General features: G+C 46.1%; 1 protein-coding gene and 1 non-coding gene across 2 annotated transcripts in view; both read left to right on the forward strand.

The window, feature by feature from the left end:
- Window positions 1–20,736, forward strand: part of ST8SIA2 (ST8 alpha-N-acetyl-neuraminide alpha-2,8-sialyltransferase 2) — an 81,137-nt gene that overhangs the window by 15,282 nt on the left and 45,119 nt on the right. The gene's annotated exons all lie outside the window — the stretch shown is intronic.
- On the forward strand, window positions 8,393–8,530 carry LOC129014936 (small nucleolar RNA U109). The gene has a single exon (XR_008494453.1). It is a non-coding gene; the product is annotated as a small nucleolar RNA U109 (small nucleolar RNA).

Below are 20,736 nucleotides of genomic sequence, written 5' to 3' on the forward strand. Positions count from 1 at the left end.
TGTCCAGAATTGGGAATCAGGCGAGCTGGCTCCAGGCAGGCTGAGATCAAGCTGATAACAAGGAGATTAATAAGGGCCTGCAACCTCCTCAGTCTTGTATTAGGGAGGAGGGTTTTCAAATCAATGCTGGTCTGGCTGGCTTAATGGTACCTAATCTTACCTTTTGAAGCTCATGCATTTGGGAGTTGAGATCAATTGAGATAAAATAAAGTAAAATGTGTTGACTTTGGGATTTTTAGTCCTCATCAGAGTCCCATTGTGTAGTGTTGTTTTTATTTTCTGTCTTGGAAATAGGCAGAGATTAGCTGCTGGAGAGGGTTGTTCTGTCTGGACTAGGTGGTCTATTTACTTTTGTTCTGCTTTTTTTCATTTTCCACTCGATGATTCTTCATGAGGGAAGGGCCCATTTCTTTCCTGTTCATTTCTGTATAGCCAGTGCATGACACCTGGCAAATGCTCAGTAACTATTTCTCAAATGCAGCATTGCAGCATCACCAGCACAGACTGTGTGCCATGAGCCACCCTGCTGGAAAAGCCAATCTGCTCCTGATTAGGTGCAAAAACAGCAGCCTTATAAGGCACTCACTGTGCCCCTGGAGAAAGGCGTCAGGATGGTTTCCTGGTACCTGGTTTCTGTGATGGTTACCATGAGCTTTGTGCAGTCATTGCAAAGCTGTGTGTGAGCAAAATGCATCCGATCCATTTTATAGATGCTTACAAGCCCTGTGCTGAGTGCTGGCGACTGAAAAGATGAGTACAGCATAGGGAAGGTGCTCATGGAGTTTGTGATCTGGTGGGGGAGCGAGTTGTGTAATGAGGAATGTGTCTGGAGGTGAGAGTTTGGGGGTCTGGGCTTTGGTTGTGGATTGCCACCACCAGGCCATTGCTCTAAGGGCAGGCCCTAACATCTTTGGGCCTCAGCTTTCGCGTTTATAAAAAGTGGACTCAATGGACCTACAGGTCTTCACTTGCTCTAGAGCAACAAAACTGGACAGCTGTCTCAAGGAGTTTTCCTGTGGAGTGGAGTTCAGCCTCACTGGAAATAGCAAATCCATTTGCTGCTATGCCTCTAAATCCCTTGCCCTGAAACTTTAGAGCAGGGCAATAAATAGGTGTTGGTCTATTTTCACCTACCACCTGCTCTACATTAAAAAGAAAAGAAAGCTGCTATGTGGCAAGAGGAAGACAAGCTAATATACTGGGTATAATATACTGCTCTTTGCCAGGCACTGCATTTGACATTTTCACATCTCAATGGAACGTCCTGATAAACTTGCAGGATGGGGATCGTCACTGCTGCACCCTTCAGTCCACTTAGAGGACCATTGCATCATAGCAGGATTGGTGTTCCCGTCAAATGACATCCTGTATACCAAGTTTTAGAAAAGCACATGAGTGCATGTAACGGGATGTAGAAAAGCTATTATCAAGCATAGTTAAATGTGGTGATTTTGGAAGCCTTCTTCACTTAGCTATCAGGAAAATTCATTATCAACAACAAACATCTTATGAGAGTAGTATATCAGCCTAATTGCCATCCCTGACCTCCCATGGTGAGCTGACAGGTAATAAAAACAAAAATAACAATAGCGTGCTCATGGTACTGATGATTCCTACCATAGGAGCTCCAAAGAGGGGGTTCCCTACCAAGGACTGGGGATGAGAGAAGGCAGGATTTGGGGGCTTGAAGGAAGGGCCCAAGGACTTGAGCTGGAGAAAGAATGACATTGGTGACCTAGATGGAGAGAATGGCCAGAACCAAGAAAGTTTCACATGTACAAGAAGGAGCTGTTCTCACATTTGTGACACGGCTGCCACAGACTCTGGCAGTGCCTAGAGGTGGAGGAAAGTAGGGGAGGACAGAGGGCTTGGAGCCAGGCTGTCAAGGGCTGAAGAACTCAGACTTGATTCTTTGAGGGTTTCTTTGGTTTAACATGCGGTCTGGAGACCTCTAAAGAATCTGTGATGGGGTTCAGGAGATCCACGAACCCCTTGAAATTGTAGGCATTTTTCTGAGCAGATGGTTCAAACATTTCAAAGGATTCCCAAAGGGACCCACAAAAGCTTAAGAGGAGCCGCTGTGGACAGTTGGGACCCTTGAAGTGTTTTGACCAAAGGTATGTGCAGACTATGCATCAGTTGCTTGGAGGGGGCAGGTGCCAGGAAGACCACCCATGGTAGTAGCATTGAGGGCTGGGCTGGGGTGTTGAAAAGGAAGAGGGAGTTAGGAAGACATGGTTATGAAGAAGAAATGACAGCTCTGCAACACCCTTGGGACAGTCAGTAACGCCTACGTGAACAACTGAGCCCACTGTGGGTGCGGGACATCAGAGGGGAAGCTGTGTGTTATGGTCCTATAGTGAGTCTGGTTTTAAACATGATTATTTTAAGAGGCTGAGTTTATCTATGTGGAAATGAAGACATTTAAAAATTATTAAGCCACCACTTACTGGAGCAACTAGGGGATAAGAGGGCAGCAGAACCACCCCTCTTTCATTTTATAGGTACAGCCACCGAGGCCCTGAGATAGGAAGTGACTTGTCCACAGTCACCTCAATGATGGGCAGCTGGGGACCAATTTGTAAGCGAACAGAAGAGAAGTTAGGCTGGAGGTTAGGCTAGATCCGAAGCCCTCTGGGGGAGACGGCAGTTGAAGCTCTTAGTATAGATAAAATCTCTAAAGTAGAAAAGACCCCAGGATTAAGCTTGGGTCTTTGCTCTGATTTAGAGAATTGGAAACAGAAACCAAGGTAGCAAAGGCCGTGCAGAAGGGCAGTGAGAGAAGTACAAGACAACCAAGAGGAAGAAGCAAGGCAAGACAGGCAGGTGCACCCGGCGGGAGGGTCCTTACAGAGGAGGGCCTCAGGCCAGGTTGTCAGCAGATCCCCAGTGGCATTTGAGAGACCTCCTTCCTTGGAATTGTGGGGTGAAGCGAGATTCCGAAGAGAGGTCCCTGATAAAGGGGCCAGTGAGGGCAGACTAGCCTTGCCGAAGGTGTGAAAAGGAAGAAGTGGGTGAGGGGTGGAGGCAGGCAGGAGAATAATATTTTACAAATAAAAGAGTGCATCTGTAAAAATAACCAAAGAAATGAGAGGAGGGAAGAAAGGGGGAGAGGTTCAATGATACAGTCACAGTCAGGTGAAAATGAGACCAAATGGCAGAGGTGGGGAGGGGAAGAGGAGGGATGAAGGTTCAGAGGTGGGGAGGGGAAGAGGAGGGATGAAGGTTCAGAGGAGAGATGAAGGGGTGAGCAGGGCCTGGAAACATGGTAAATTTTAAAGGAGGGAAGATTGGGATCCTCTAACCCATTAGGCTCTTCTTGCCTTTCAAGTTGTGGCCCATGCAGACCTCTCTGCCTGATATTCTTCCCACAGCCCTTTGCAAAGCTGGTTCCCCATCTTCCTTCAGAGTTCTGACAGATGCCATCTCTTGAAACAGCCCTTCCTGTCCACTCCCCAGTATCCATGCAGTCTGGTATCCACCACCATTTGCCTCTGTGTTTTTGTTTTTGTTTTGTTTGTTTGTTTGTTTGTTTTGAGACAGGGTCTTGCTTTGTCACCCAGGCTGGAGTGCAGTGGTGCAATCTTGGCTCACTGCAACCACTGCCTCCCAGGTTCAAGCAAGTCACATGCCTCAGCCTCCCAAGAAGCTGGGATTACAGGCACATGCCACCACACCCAGCTAATTTTTTGTATTTTTAGTAGGAATGGGCTTTCACCATGTTTGCCAGGCTGGTATCAAACTCTTGGCCTCAAATGATTCATCCATCTCGGCCTCCCAAAGTGCTGGGATTACAGGCGTGAGCCACTGCACCTGGCCCTTGCCTCTGTTTTCTTCTCAGCATTGCCCAGTAATGGGTAGGTGTTTATAGCTCTGTTCCTTTGCTGGCTGGTGGGGGGTGTAGGGTGGGGAGGGGGGTGAGTGTGTGTTTGTTTCATGTCCCCAAATTTCTATTTTAAGCACCTTCAAACTGGAGACTGTTTGTCTCCATTCCCACTGCGACCCCAGAGCCCTGCTCAGTGCCTGTTGCAGAGTAGGTGCTCCATAATGCTCGAAAAAGCAAGGCATGTTAATTGAAACAAAAAGAAAGGAAGGTAGAAATCAGCCATAACCTATCCTCCTCTCAAAAAACTTTTAATCAGAACAGTAATTACATTAAAATGAAAATAGCATCTGCCAGCTGTTGATATGTTTTCATTACCTCTTTTACTCTTCACAGTTCACCCTTTTGAAGGAGTGAGGAAACTCAGTCTTGAATATTCTGCGAGTTAAGGTGGAGCTAGGGACCATACTGAAGACTGTGTTCTCATTTGCCACCTCATTTTATTTTTATAGTATTGTATCAAAGAGGCATGTTTGTCAAGAAAACAGGGAGGCCATATCCCATTTCCCTCCTCCTCCTGGCCAGGGGGTGGGTAGTTTCTGCTCACCGCACACTTACTGAAGTACTGCCCTGTTCCAGATGTGCCCCTGGGAAGCCCTTTGTGTGCCAGGGTGCTTGACACGTGCGTGTGATCTGCCCAGGACAAAAGGGTTAAATCTCCTGTCCACTTGTCAGGCCCCTGCGGTCATGTGGAGAAGTCAGCAGGGAAGAATTCTCTCTGCCTTTGGATTCTTCTAATCCCTAGAGAGTGGCAGACTATCCCTTTTCACTCCGGCCCTCTTTCTTGAAGTTTTCTATAAGAAATTGATGGCAGGAGTGTGGGGAGAGGGTGAGGCTCTGAGGCAGCCCCGGATGTGATGCCCTCAATGACACCTTCAGCCATTGCCCTCAGGGCACCATCTACAGCCACCAGCCCAGACCCTGGGGGCTAATAGGCTGTGACTTTCATGCCCCCTCCAGGCCCAGCCCAAAGTGGGAGTCTGTGCTGATACTCAGGGCAACAGGAAAAGCAAAGGAGGGAAGGACCCATTGATTCTTCTTTGTACCTCTCTTCTGTGGGTGTTCAGAACAGAAGCTAGCCTCCCCGCCTTCTGCACAGCCTGAACGTCCTGATGGAATCTGCTGGAAATATTCAAAGCACAGGGCCAGAACTGCCAAGAAGGAAGGCATAGGAATAAAATCACAGGGGACAACCCCAGGTCCCTGCACACACTCCCCTTGCCCTGACCTGGCTTCGTACCTCTGCCTCTCGGATCTGGCTGGGTAAAGCTCTGGCGTCTGTCTGGAGTCAGGTGTAGTGACCCAGGTACGTTGGCTGCCTAGCCCTGTCCACTGGCTTCCCTTGTCAGTTTGTTCCTGTGACACTACATTCAAGTTTTGACTCAGCTCAAGTTCTGACAAGCCCCTACCCCAACCTCACCTTTGCACCTATTTCCCAATTTGGAGACAATCTGTCAGACAGAGGTGTATTCAAATCCTGCCTAGAGGTCCCTCCTCACTGTCAATCTTGGTATGCGATGCTTAACATCTCTAAGTCAATTGGAGGAAGAAAAATGCCAAACTCATAGGGTTGGGACAGGGATGAAAGGAGTAAATCCACAGCAGGGACTGCCACGTGGCAAGGGCCCAGGCAGCATTAACTCTGGTAGTAATTACTCTTCTCAACATCCATCCATCCGAGCAAGGTTCTTCTCATGCTTGCATCCAGACACCTGATTCTAGCATCAAGCTGGTCACATCCCCGGGGCCACCATCCTCTCTATGACCCGTCACCACCCCACCCGCACCCACCACAAGCTATCGTGGCATTAGTTGGACGCAGCCATTTCCCATGCCCTAAATCAACATGGCTGGAGTTAATTTCTTCCACCCTGAACACATATTTGGGCTTTCCCCTAGCCAATCAGGAAGTAGCTCACAGGGAGGACCAAAGAGGCAGAACCTCTCCTCCGCCCCCTTTCCTCCCCAGAGCCCTGGGCTCCTAAAAGAGCATGGCTGGGAAAAGTGGGGACGGAGGTCATGGCTGATGCCTGAAAACACCTGGGGCTGTTACCCTTCCAGAGACCAGGGCTGGCTTCCTCTTCCTATTCTATCTGTTGGTCCTCAGCAAGCCCAGGAAGCAGCCTCATCAAGTGTCTTAGGAATCATGGAACTCCTGATTTTCCTTCTCCTAAGCTTTTGTTTCTGAACATTACAGGGAGAAAAGGACCATGCCCCTGGGTGTTCCTCCTGCTGCTTCTGCTTGATTTTATCAATAAGCATCTGGTCAGCTGAGGCTGAGAAGTGGCAAGAAACTAGCACCTCTGCCACTTCCTTAGGGCCTGCAGTCCTAATGTACCTGGCACAGGAGGGGCTTCTGAGTCAGGGAAGTTTGTGGAGAAAGTGACATGAGCTGAATTTTGCTAACTGATAGGATGAGCCTAGGGATCTTAAACCCAAATGCCTTTAGGGTCCAGGCAAGTCACAGACATAAGTGATGACGCTCAGTGTAAGACAGTAGGGAGTAGTGTGGGCTGTAGAAAAATGTAGCATATGCACCCCCCGCCCCACCCCCACAACAAGAGGACACAGATACTTCCCAACTCCAGCAATGACTATGGTTCAGTGTTACCAGATCTTCTGACTGTTTAAAAGGAGCCAGAAATGAGGATATTTTATAACGACTAGTCTCTTGAGTTTTAAACAGTAGCCTCTGATTTTAAAAAGATTGAACATGCAAGCCCGTGAACACGTTTAGGCTAGATATGACCCAGGGCTGGCAGTTTATAAACTCTGAAGTCAGCAAATGAAAAATAGAACAAGGGATTCCAGAGAGAGGGCACGATATTTAAAGACACGGCCTTGTGAACTGAGTCACGCATTCCAGAAACTTCCCCTTGGTAGGAGGTGGATGTGTGGAAAAGAAGATGAGGCTGAAGGGGCAGTTCGGAAAGGGTCTCTGTGCCATGCTAAGGAATCTGAACCTGATTCTGAAAGCTGCAGGGGTCGGTAAGAGACCCTGAAGAGTTTAAAGGAGAGAGAGGCATGTGGCACACTGCGTTTCGGAAGGCTGTGTCTGTGTAGGGGGAGCTGGCAGATAAGCAGTCTCTGCACATGGGCAGATAAGATGGAGGCACAGGAGAGATTCATGGCAGAGGGATGAGGGCACTGGCACTCACCCTCAGGTGGGCGAGCTCAAATCTGGAGGCTGGGGGACACTTGAAGGGGGGGTGGGGTGTGGTGAGGGAGAGTGGGGAGTGTGGACATCACCCTGATTCTGAATGAACTAGGGGTGGCTGAGATGACACCGGGAGAGACAGGTGGAAGGGGTGGAGGTAGGTGGGAGGTGTGTGGAGGTGGCCAGGATGTGCTGTGACTGGAGCCTGGAGTGAGGTGTCCAGAGGCAGATCAGACACAGAGGGACAATGGAAGCAGGGTTTGGAAAACCGGCGCATGCAAAGGGCACACTCACACCAACCCCAGCATCCTGAGGGGCTGGGAAAGAGAAGGTCAAAGAAAACCCGGAGAAAGTGTTGCCAGAGGATGAAGGAGGCGGGAGTCTATGGCCTAAGGGGTACTTCAGGGTCGTGCTCAGGTCACTGGCAGAGCAGAGAGAACGTGCCGCTGGACCCGCTCCAGGAGACATGGGGACATGCTGCAAGGGTCTCCCTGCCAGGGTCCCATTGGGGTTCAGTCCTGCACAGCCCCGTGGATTGTGGGCAGCCCTCACCCGCCTCCTGGCCATGTGATCTTCGGATGTGCCTCTTGTGCTGAAGAAAAGAAAATGCACATGTCCACTCCCCAGCGGGCCCCCCTCTGAACGGGCCCCCAGCACTCCATCCATGAAAGCTGCAGGGGCAACAGCAGGCGGTGTGCTTCTACCACGCTAGCACACTTTCTCTCCTCCACTGATTCTTATTTCTCCCTAATGGACTGCACTGTTCAAAACCAACTTATCCAAGGACAGCTCTTCCAAGGGGACTTGTCAAACTCCACAGGCAGCAACTGGTTTGTTCCTTTCCAAAGGGCAGTAGCCATCACCTTCAACAATACTGCAACTAACATCCACATCTGTCCAGTCCTTCTTATTTTAATCCTACAGCAGGACCTCAATTGACAGAGGAGGACATCAAGACTGAGAGAGGTCTAGGGCTGCCAAACTGAACCCATCAGGAACCAGAACTCCAGTCCCCTCTGCCGGTGGTCCCATCCGTCCTCCTTCCATCTGACACCAAGGCTTCCTGAGTGGTAACCACCATGGCCACTAGAGCAGAGGGAGTGGCCATTGCCTTAGAACCAGGTAGGTGGGGAAGGGGAAACATCAAATACCCAGAAAAAAAGTGACTTCAAAGTCCTCCCCAGACTGAGTGCCCTCCAGAAATTCTCTCATGAAGAGGCTGCAGCTGACATTCACAGGGATGCTGTGTCTGAATGCGGGTACATCAGGAAGGGAACAAAAGAGAGGGAAGAAAGCCTGGTTGAAGGCAGGGGTCTTTCAAGTCCCCTCGAGGCAGGCTCAAGAGCAAAGCATGGCATGCTGGACGGGCGTTCTGCTTCTCTTTAAAGAGCATGGATTTATCCATACCATGTGACATGAATGAAATGAGGAGTTTTCAGGGCTGCCAACCTCTTGGTTAAGGTTCTGTGTAGTGTATTTCTCCTACAATATAAAAGGAAAAATGACATCTGAGGTTAACAATGTATCTGCGGTGCGAGGCCCAGTGACTGTCAATAATGGACGCTGAATAACTGAGCAATGGCGGATTTCATGAATTTTCATATAAAACTGCTCCTATGCATCACTTTGAGTGGCTGGGTCATATCTTATCCTTCTAGTGTAATGTGAGTGGAGAGTCTAGCTTGAATATTTTCCCACTTAGCTAACTCGCCATCTCACAACTATCTGCTGAGTAACCCTTGCTTCCTCTTAATTCTCTGGGGCCTCCTCGACATATATTTGGGCAGGAGGTGAAGGGCAGGATGCAGGGGGCCACTTTCTGCAGGCATAGGAGGTTGGGCTTCATGCAGACCACAATCAAATCCTTGCTCTGCTGCTTTGCTTGCTGGGTGACCCTGGGCAAATCACTTAACCTTTTTGAGCCTGGGTGTCCTATTTCCAAAACCAAGTCAGAAATAAGAAAGTTACTATGGGCCAGGCATGGTGGCTCACGCCCATAATCCCAGCACTTTGGGAGGCTGAGCCCAGCAGATCACTTGAGCCCAGGAGATCAACACCAACCTGAGCAACATGGCAAAACCCAAACTCTACTAAAAATAACAAACAAAAAAACATGGGGCATGGTGGCACATGCCTGTAGTCTCAGCTACTTGGGAGGCTGAGGTGGGAGAATCAGCTGAGCCCAGGAAGTCGAGGCTACGGTGAGCCATGATCACGCCACTGCACTCTAGTCTGGGCAACGGGAGTGAGACCCTACCTCAAAAAAAAAAAAAAAAAGCCTTTGGTAGAGTGCCTGGCACATGGAGGGGCTAAAGGGAATGAAGTTCTTAATATTTTTAACTGATGTCTTGGAATCTGCATCCCTGTCTAAGGAAGAGGCAGGCAAGAGAATTTTTGTCCTGTCTGGGACAAGAATGGTCACTTGGGATGGTGGAGGCATCACTCTTACAGAGTGAACTTTGGTTGAGGGGGAGAGAAGCTGTTTAGTTTGAAAATATATATGTATATATTCAAACAGTGTTTAGTATTTGGAAATTTTACAAAACTTTCATTAGGTAAGAAAAACTTGCTGAACACAATCTTGTTGGGTGTAAATATAGAAAAAATCACAATTTTTAATTGTGGCACCTCTGCCAGGGGAACAGTAGGATCAAGGAGGAATTTTATGCCATTTTAAATGAAGTCTTAAAGTGTTGCGAGGGGATGATGTAAAATAATGGATTTTCTGGGCCAGAAGGCTCTTAAAGATGCCCTGGGGACTCTAACCCATCCCTTCACTTGGGATCCTTTGTCATGTCTCTTAGCCGCAGCGTGTTTCCTCCAGGGGGTGCCCAAGGGGACATTTGCCTCCCCACTCCCAGAGAGAAGGTCTCTCCAGGGCCATGTGTGAGCCAGGCAGAAGGTGGGAACCAGACACAGGGAGCCCCAATTCCCCTCTCCAGGAAGGAGGGAGTGGCCACCCTCATCCAACACCAATGCGGTTCGAGCCATCTGGGGGCTGAAGAATGTCATTGCAAGGTGGCCATATCAGAGCTCTCTTGGTACAGGGACAGGAACACAAACCAGCCAGGCTCGGAAGAAGCAGGGGGTGGAGTGAGGAAACAGAGACAACTAGTGTAGACGAACCTGAGAAAGTTTGCAAAGAGCTGGCAAGAGAGAAATCGCTGAGGGGAATATGGACTTCTCTGAATCCTCTTTTCTACAGAAGAGGGTCATCTTCAGTGATTTGGGCTCATCTCTTCATTGAGTGGTCCTCCCTAGAACACACTGGATATGCAGGAAATACACCCTCCCACAGCAATGCAGAGATGAGCAGGACCCGGGTCCTGTGCCTGGCCATGGTCTGGGGAGGGGGTGCTGAAGCCGAATGCATAGAGATAATTGTGGCTGAATATAGGGGGCACCCTTCTGCAGGGTGAGAGGCCCAGGCTCATTGTATAGTAGGGAGCTCCAAAATCGGGATGGGGAACTCAGCAAAGGCTCTATAGCCATGAGCACCATAGAGAAGTAGTCCTCTCTGCTGACAACTTTTCACTAGGTCCAGTTCAACCAACAGCATACATATATGTATTGCCCTGGGTTTTAATTGCTTTGGTTTCTGGGGTTTTGAGTGTTAAGGGTTTCAGAATGCAGCATTATCTTAGAAGTCTGTTTTTTGTCGTTGCTTTGTTTGTTTGAGATAGAGTCTCGCTCTGTCGCCAGGCTAGAGTGCAGTGGCGCGATCTCGGCTCACTGCAACCTCCGCCTCCTGAGTTCAAGCGATTCTCGTGCCTCAGCCTCCGGAGTAGCTAGGATTACAGGCGTGCACCACCATGCCCAGCTAATTTTTAGTATTTTTATTAGAGACAGGGTTTCACCATGTTGGCCAGGATGGTCTCGATCTATTGACCTCGTGATCTGCCCGCCTCGGCCTCCCAAAGTGCTGGGATTACAGGTGTGAGTGACTGCACCCAGCCAGAAGCCTGTATTTTAAAGTCTGTCTCCTTTATAAGATGGGTGCAGATCAGAGGACAAGTCCTGCTTCAGTTGGTAGTCCCTGTTTATGAATCCTTTCTGGTTGGCATTTCTGTTCACTTGGATGATAAGTTATATTGTCCCCCCCTGGTTATAGGTGACCCACAGTTTCATTATGAGAAAGAGAAAGGATCAGGAATGATTGCAGTGAGAAATGCTTGGCATCTGAGTGACTTGTTTACTTGCATTTTGATGTGCAGATGCCTCTAAGTACCTTTATGTAAAGACTAGGGAAATTGGCTGGAACATAATCAAAGCCCAAAGTTCTCAGGGATGTTTTCTGAAGTTGAGCAAAGGAGACAGCCAAGAGTGAGCTGGTACCTTTTTGTACACCAATAAAAGCTGATTGACAAGCGAAAGTTTGCTGGAATCAAAGCAGAAGGATAAATCCAATCAAGCTAATATTTAAATTGATGGCAGAAGGGATGGCAAGAAAAGAACTGAGCAGTCAATAAGGACAGCTCAGGGATCATCATAAAAAGAGAGACACCCAAAATTCTCCCCATTGGCCCCTGCAACACCCTCAGAAGCCCAATACCAGAGATGGCAACTGTCATGGAAACAACACTATCAAGGTTGAAACCAACATAGGTCTCCAGAGCTGCTGTGCCCAGCGGTGTCTCAGTATCTATGAGATTTAAGAGCTTCAGTACAAGGCTAAGACTTGCTGTATAGGAAAAGTATCTCAAAGGCTGTTGAGCACCTCAATAAAGCTATCCCGCCCATCTTGGTGAGCAAGAAGCTGTGTGTGTGAAATTGGGGGAGAGTAACAAACTGGAAGAAGGCATGAGTTTAAATCTAACTGGGAACACATCTAAATTGGGTGCAAAGACCTTACTAGAAGTGCTGCTTGCTGTCTGTAATGTTGAAGCTGCTGCAAGGAGCCACCTGTACTGTCACAATGGGTCGTGGCTGGCAATCCAAAAGTATCTAGCCAATGCCAGCTTTCAGCAAGGTCCATGGTAGTTTTCACACTGGTAATGGGCTGGCAGTGCAGGAGTTCATGGTTCTCCCTGCTGGAACCGTAACCTCAGGAAAGCCATGCTTTACCAGAAGGATGTCATCAGGCAGAAATATGGCAAAGATTCCTCCTAGTGAGGACAAGGGGTGTTTTGCTTTTCACATCCTAGAGCAGGAATTAGCAAATATTGGTTCACAGGTGAAATCCAGCCAGCTCCTTGTTATTACATGGCTTGTCCTCCAGCCAAAAATAGAAAAATTCAAAAGAAGAGTAACATTAGTATCAAATGATTTACAATAAATCAAACACTGTTCTAACTCTTTGCATTCATTAGCTCATGTGATCTTTACAACGAACCCATGAAGTAGATACTATTACTCTATAGATGAGAAAACAGATGGAAGCTTCTAGATAGGTTAAGTAATACTCAAAGATCATACAGATAATGATTTGTTCAGCTATAATTACAGACCCAGGGAGTATTAGCTCCGAGCTTACTCTCTTAACGTGCTTCCTTGTATGAAAAGTTCCCCAGTGCTTTAAAGGTAGAAGGTAAGTTCCTAAAGAGAGATTCAGGTATCACATTCTGGTGTGTTCACAAGAGGGAAGATAACAGTGTCTCAGAGAACCAAGGAAAGGCTCTGTAGAAGAACGAGGCTACCTTTCCGTCGTGATGGCTGGAATACTAACTTTGAATCCTAATTAAGCAAAATCATATGCCCTCCCCTCACAAAATTACCTTATTCTCATTAGCAGGCCTAATGAAGTTTTTTATGACAAAAACATGGTCTCAATTATGATTATAGCTTAAACGTTGTCAATAAATAATTGGCGGAAACTTATTTTCTCTCTTGTTACTTAAGTACCTGCATAGTACCGTCTATTTTTCCTCTTGTCCCATACAGCCTAAAATATTTACATTTGGCCTCTTTGGAAAAAGTTTGCTGACTCATATCCTAGAGAATACAGAACCCTGGAGCTGCTATGGAATGTGATTAGAGAGGCTGGCTGTATTATAAGTAGTGAATAGCATGGACAATAGCCTCTAGTTCTTACAGTTCGGGAAATATGACCTTCAAGTTCAAGCCTCCAGATGTCCTTAGCAGCTACATCACTTCTGACCAGCTGGTAGGCAGGTACAAGTCCTTAATCAAGGACTACTCAGTGGTGTCTACTGAAGATGCCTTGGACCAGGATGACCGAGAAACTTGGCAGAAGCTCTCTGCTAGTGCAGGTTATATCCATGTGACAGGGAATCATCTCCCTGTGCCCAGCCGGAAAGGAACTACCAAGACTGCAGACAAGGATTCAGGCAACTGCCTCCTACTCAAGGTGAATCAGAGAGACCCCATGATGGAATCTCTTCAGGAGTGCAAAGTGGCCCAGGCCGAAGGATAAGGTGCTGTTTCCCACTGTGTTGGGGTGACTGAAGATTCTTGCATTGCCAAACTCATGGTGAGGATCTGTACTAGGTCAACCAAGGCTGGGGCCCCTTGCCCATCTGAGCACTTGGCCAAGTACAGCCAGCTCCTCAGGTGGAAAAGATGGGTAGCACCTTTGGTTGTTCTGTAGACAACAAATTCAAAAAGCTCCTAGCCAAGTAAGTTCTGGGGCAGGTGAGTGCCTGAGCCAGTCAAGCACTTGTCAGCTGGTGGGACCTCTACTGCTATTCTAATCATCTGTGCTCAAGACTCTAGACTCTTCCACTTTGGAGGGGTCTTTCCTTCCTCATCTCTGTGATGTTCTGCCTCCTTAGAACTGCCGTATCAACTTCTGCATCAAATGCCACATCTTCTGATACATGCTATGTGTCAGATGAGACCTTGAAAACATATGCTAAGTGACAGAAGCCAGACACAAAAGAACAAATAGTGTGTGGTTCTACTTACATAAAATAGCTAAAATAGGCAAATTCATAAAGTAGATAGTAGTTATGGGGAAAAGATGTAAAGAGGGAGAGTTTTTGCCCAATGAGTGCAGAGTTTCTCTTTAGATGATGCAAAAGTTCTGGAGACAGATGATGGTTACATATTATGAATGTATTTAACACCACCGAACTGTACACTTAAAAATGGTTAAGATGGGCCAGGCGCAGTGGCTCATGTAATCCCAGGTACTCAGGAGGCTGAGACAGGAGAATCACTTGAACCTGGGAAGCGGAGGGTGCAGTGAGCTGAGATCACGCCCCTATATTCCGGCCTCGGCTGTGGAGCAAGACTCCATCTTAAAAATAAAAATGGTTAAGATGTTGTCTTAGTCCATTCTGTGTTGCTATAACAGAGTATCACAGGCTAGGCAACTTAGAAAGAACAAATTTATTTCTCATAGTTCTGGAGGCTGAGAAGTCCAAGAGCAAGGCACCAGCTGGGCAGGGCCCAGTCTCTTTGCTTGCAAGATGGCACATTGAGCACTGCCTCCTCCAAAGGGGAGGACCACTGTGTCCTCACATGACAGAATGGCAGAAAAAAGTGAACCCACTCCCAGAAGTCCTCTTTACAGTGGCATTAACCCATTCATATGGGCAGAGCCCTTAGACCTAAACACCTGCCATTAGGCCCCACCTCCTAACACTGTTGCATTGGAGGTTAAGTTTCCTATTCGACCATAAATTTTGAAGGGAACAAAACATTCAAGCATAGCAGATGGTAAATTTCATGTTATATGTATTTTACCACAATTTTAAAAATTGGGATTCGGGGGAAGAATTCTTAAAACAAAAGCCTTCAACCACTGTTGATAGCCCTGGCTCTAGTCATATGACTGACCCCCAAGTCATCCTGTTCCTCACTTTTCTCCTGTCCCTGTGTCCTTGGAGTTTGTTCCTGGGCTGTCAATAGGCATAAACCTCAGTGGCTTTAATGTGCAAATTGAAAAAAAGCATTCATTAGTCTCCCAAAAATGTGAAGGAAGAACCATCTGCAAATTCATGAATTGTGCTTTAGTTTCATCTTCTATTCTCAAGACTAATCACCTGTTTAAGTTGGGTCTAGACTCTTAATTAAAATTGTCAGCTCCTGAAAGTTCATTCTGAGCCTGACTCTCCCATGAGAAACTGTAAACGTGGGAAATTCTAACACAGATAGGAGATTCCAACACACTGGACCTTACCTTACCTATAAACAACTGGGCTTGGTGTGTATATCAAAACATCATGATGTACTCCATAAATATACGGCTTGGTGTATATATCAAAACATCATGATGTACCCCATAAATATACACAGTTATGAATTTTCAATTAAAAATAAAATAAACAATTGGGCTTGGATGAAGAGGCTAAGCAAAAATACAGTTTTCAGGTTTTGCTACTTGCTTTTCACTAGAATAGATCCAGCTGTGTGTGGTTTGATTTTGTTTTACATTTTTTTAACATACCATTTTTATTTACTATCATAGTTTACTGTGTACATTCTACTAGGAGAGAATATAATGTCCATAGTGTGAAAAACAATTTGACATTCTTTTTTTTTTTTTTTTTTTTGAGACGGAGTCTTGGTCTGTCACCCAGGCTGGAGTGCAGTGGCGATCTCGGCTCACTGCAACCTCCGCCTCCTGGGTTCAAGTGATTCTCCTGCCTCAGCCTCTTGAGTAGCTGGAACTACAGGTGCACACTATCACACCTGGCTAATTTTTGTATTTTTAGTACAGATGGGGTTTCACCATGTTGGCCAGGATGGTCTCGATCTCCTGACCTCATGATCTACCCACCTCGGCCTCCCAAAGTAAAAACTGACATTCTAAAATGTAGACCTTTAAAGTCATCAACCTCTACCCTTACAATGGTTGAGAATATTGTAGCAGGGTCAAATGGACAGTTGTTATCACTAGTATTATACCTTGTTTTATAGAGTTCTTTATAGTGTGCAAAGAGTATCCCCATATGTTTTCTCATTTGGATGATCTAAGCATCTCTGTTTCTACAATTTCAGCACTCTGTGAATTATCTTTAGCAAGTGTTTCTTACCCGATCATCTTCTATCAATCAACCAGGCAGGTATCAGCAGTTCCCAATCGCAAGGAATATAACCTTATTTTAATAACATTTGAGGCAAAACCTAATTAGAAAAAACAAATCCCTCATCAATTCCTGTGATTTATTCTAGAGCCAAACATCTGCAGCCCAGTTTCTTTGAATGATGGTCTCCCCTGTCCTATGAACAACTGAGAGGTGAAGCGGTGTCTTGTACAGGTGTAAATAATGTGCGGGAACACGGCACATAAACTGCAGGGACGACTTTAGAAGAAAAGCCGCCACTTAACTCTTGAAGCCTGATTTGCTTCACTGAGTCCCAATGGGGCAAAGCACTGTGCAAGGCTAAAAAAGTGAACAAGACAGGTTTCTATTCTGTTTTACTGTAGATTCTGTTATTATTTACATATATCAAGGCCAACAGATGAAGCAATGACTGCCACGAAGAAGATAGTTTGTTATACTCACATCACGGGGCTCTACACAAGGAGATACTGGAGTTTGTCTGGAGGCAGGAGGAGGGGGAAACTGGTAAGAGCCTTTATTGTGGTTTGCACAGGAAAGAATGGGCAAGGTGGGGACAGAGCAGGTTTAGGATTGGCTAGTTTGAGTAATTTCAGCAGGCTCTGCAGGGTAGGAGCTGTCGCTCGTTGCATGGTACCTAGCCTAGGGTAATTAGGGTAGGGGAATACCTGGCCCTACAACAGGGCAGGGGAATACTGGCCCCCAATAAACGAGACAGTAGGGGTGTGGATTCAAAATTGCAATTTGACAGGAGCATCCCCAGGAGAGTGGTTTGCTGTCTCTAGAAATCGGCTAACCCTGGGAGGGGCAGTTTCTCCAGGGTCAGAAAAGCCCCAGATGTCAAAGCACTGGAATACAGAAAATAAAAGATTTGGTTAATACGCCCCTCGAGGACTTACACTTTATTGTGGCCCGCAGGAGGAAGCTGAACCTGGCACACAAATCCCCAGGCCTTGGTCTCTTTGATTGTATGAGGAGGAGTTCGCATTGTGTAAATGACAAGATTTCTGTAAAGCCTCCCATCTGTGATTCTATGAAGTAATTAAATATGAGAAGAAGGTGGCAAATGCTGTAATAGAATTGAATGCTCTGGGAAAAAAGGAAATGGTGGCTGAGAATTGAAAATTGGGATGGTTTGGAAGGGAGGCACCGATGCTGGGTTAGGGGGTTTTCATCGAAAGGTGATGTGGATGGGCGGGCTGGTGGGGCCGGGGGTGAAGCATGGGGGATTCCTCTTCTGAGAGGCACCAGGCAGAAAACAAGAGTTCACCAGCAAAGAAATATCTCCACCAAAATATCGAGTGCCGAGGTTGAGAACCCCTGAGTTTGAGTAAGAACTGGCATGGAAAAGTGCATGGATTTGTAGTATCCCAAATCAGCAAGATTCGATGTTCTCCAGCACCTGGCTGGAAGCAGGAAAAGAGAAAGCCTGGAGCCAGCTATTTCAAGGCATTTGGTCTCCTCCAAGCCTGGCTCTCAGGGACTGGGGGTGGGGCTGTGAGGAGGGGAGGTATTGGGCAATGTGTACAAAGTTTCAGACAGACGAAATAAGTTCTAGAGGTCTGTACAGCATAACTACAGTTAATAATACTGTATTGTGTCCTTGAAATTGCTAAGAAAGTAGATCTTATATGTTCTTAACACAAAAAATAGTAAATGTGGGCCGGGCGCGATGGCTCACGCTTGTAATCCCAGCACTTTGGGAAGCCAAGGCAGGCAGATCCTCTGAGGTCAGGGGGTCAGGAGTTGACCAACCTGGCCAACATGGTGAAACCCCATCTCTACTAAAAATACAAAAATTAGCCGGGCGTGATGGCAGGTGCCTGTAACTCCAGCTACTCGGGATGCTGAGGCAGGAGAATTGCTTGAACCCAGGAGGCAGAGGTTGTAGTGAGCCAAGATCAGGCCACTGCACTCCAGCCTGGGTGACAGAGCGAGACTTCATCTCAAAAAGAAAAAGTAAGTGTATGAGGTGACGGATATGTTAGCTTCATTTAATTATTTCACAAGGTATACAGATATCAAAACATCATGTTACGCATAGTATATATACACAATTTGTTTGTCTATTGTGTTTTAATAAAGCTGGTGGGATGTTGGGCACTTGGCAAAAAAAAGAAAAGAAAAGATTAATGCATCCCTACTGTCTCCTAAGCTATACTCCATGAGCATGGGGACTATATATATCTAGCTTGGCCAAAGCCTGAAAAATAATATTACTCAAAATATTTTTGTTGAATGAATAAGAAAAAAATAACTTAGATATATTGCTGTCCTCATCCAGAGCCACCTTAGATTTCATGAAAGAAACTGGGTTTGGGTTTGTTGAGGTTTGCTTTTAGTACAAGCCAAATTTTAGATTTTTATAAAGTTAAATCTGTCGACTTTTTTTTTTTTTTGGTAATTTCATCTTTTTCTTCTAAATTTAAAAAGTCCCTCCCATACACTCCTCAGCCCTCACCAAAGATTTGATGAATATCCTCTTCCCTGTTCTTACCAGTTTCTTGTGGGTTTCTTTCTTTAAATATTCAACTGTTTTGGCCAGGCTGGCTGGGTGCAGTAGCTCCTACCTGTAATCCCAGCACTTTGGGAGGCCGAGGTGGGCAGATCACCTGAAGCCGAGAGTTTGAGATCAGCCTGTCCAACATGGCAAAACCCTGTCTCTACTAAAAATACAAAAATTAGCTGGACATAGTGGCGGGTGCCTGTAATCCCAGCTATTTGGAGGTTGAGGCACGAGAATCACTTGAACCCGGGAGGCGGAGGTTGCAGTGATGCAAGATCACCCCACTGCACTGCAGCCTGGGCAACGAAGGGCGACTCGGTCTCAAAAAAAAAACAAAAACAAAAACAAAAAAAACCAAAAAAATTAACTGTTTCATTCTGTCTTTCTCAGAGGGTGGTGCAGGTACTCCTGGTACTCCTCGTGATAATGTAAGATTATTTTAGGAATTCTATTGATAAATATTCTTGTGTTAATGGTTGTGTAGGGTTTTTTTTTAATAACTTTGTAATCAAGACATCAAACCTGTGTTTCACAGAGGATATTGCTTAGGGTAAGGGTAAGTTTTTAAAGATGGATCTGTTTTAAAATTTAAGTGGATAATAGTGTGTGCAGTTGATAAATATGAAAAACTGGTGATAGGGATCTGAAGATTACTAAAGTTTGGGAAACGTTTGTTGAATCCGTGATTTTTTTTTCTGTCTAGAATAAGATAACACTCAACTGTTTTTCTCCCAACTCACCACCAGATCGTTAACCAACTATTCCAAACCATTTATTGAATTACTGTGCTTGACTTAATGTCTGGCCTAGCAGGTCTCCCCTCTCCCCAAGGAGGGCTGATTTTGAGCGTTAGGGTCCAGCTGGGGGCATATGAGCAGACAGTGATAGCACATCCAGCAATGCCCTTGGGACCCAACCCAGGTGAATGTGGGTTACAGGACCAGAGCTGACCTGACATTCCCAGACCCTAACGTGGAAGTACAAGAACGCTGTTATCCCAAGGAGATACTTCCAAGGGGAAATGGGGAGGGACAAAAATAAATATTAGGCATCAAATTAAAATGAGAAGACCCAATGTTACTCTTTGTAATTGAGAACTAGATTTGTAGTGATGAAATTTGGAATCTTAAGGGAGAACTAAAGTGAGACACTGGGTAGGTCATAATACCCTTTCTGTTGTCTAATTATCTGCCTATGAAATGGTTAAATATAGCCTGTTGCCAAATAATGTTGAAAAGATAATTTATCTGGAAAAGACATGTACATATAAGCATGCACACACATGTGTGTGCACATACAATGTGATATATACAAGTATGCAAATCCTAAGGAAATCAGATACAAAATCCAGACTTAAAACCAGTGTGTGGATAGGCAATAACTCCCCCCACAGTGTTCTCATTTAATGACAAGGTTCCTTTCAATACACAGCTTCCCCAGTGATTTTAATTATTTATTTGGAGTCTGCCAACACCTTGACTGAAAGGCTAAATGGAACTTTAAAAAATGAGAAAAGCACCCATTACCTCCCCAAACTGCATACCCCATCATTTTTTAATTAATAAAAATAATGAATCTCACATACAACTTTTCTAAAACATGCAGGGCAAAAAGTTGGGGGTACTTGAGGCACATGTATTTATTCATCCACCAACCTGATGTGTCAGTGAAGCGGGATGAAACCGTGTGGCCAGACAGAATGAGATTTGGCAGAACCGAATAGAGTGTAGGGCTGGAAAGGGCCTTAGAGTGCTTTTACTTCAAAAGCCTATCCTACAGAGGAAGAAACAAGGGATCTCATGACTCACATATACCCTTCCCACTTCCCAGCAGAGTGACACCACTTAATACTATTTCTTTTGCCACCAAAGAGCAAATTGTGATCACATTTGAATGGAGGCACTGTTGAGTTAACCTTGCTGCCTCTGTTGAATTTCTGGTGTCTCAAAGATGGAGAGAATGCAATGGACAACAGCTCACTACATGTGAGTGAAAGCAAGAGAAGACAGCCAGCAGGTGCTGAGTCATGTTGAATTATGCTATGCTGTGGGATTCACCAGGGGAGACTAATCCCCAGGGAGTTTATTTGCTGTCTTAAATGAGGGTCTCAAGTGAGAACCTGGGTACTCACTAATTGGAACACTATTCAAGTGGGGAGGGGGCAGGGGACGATCCAGGAGGTCCACACCCTATAAAATGTTTGGGCTGTGTCTGGGGCCAG

Source organism: Pongo pygmaeus, chromosome 16, assembly GCF_028885625.2.
Source record: "Pongo pygmaeus isolate AG05252 chromosome 16, NHGRI_mPonPyg2-v2.0_pri, whole genome shotgun sequence".
Lineage (NCBI taxonomy): Eukaryota > Metazoa > Chordata > Mammalia > Primates > Hominidae > Pongo > Pongo pygmaeus.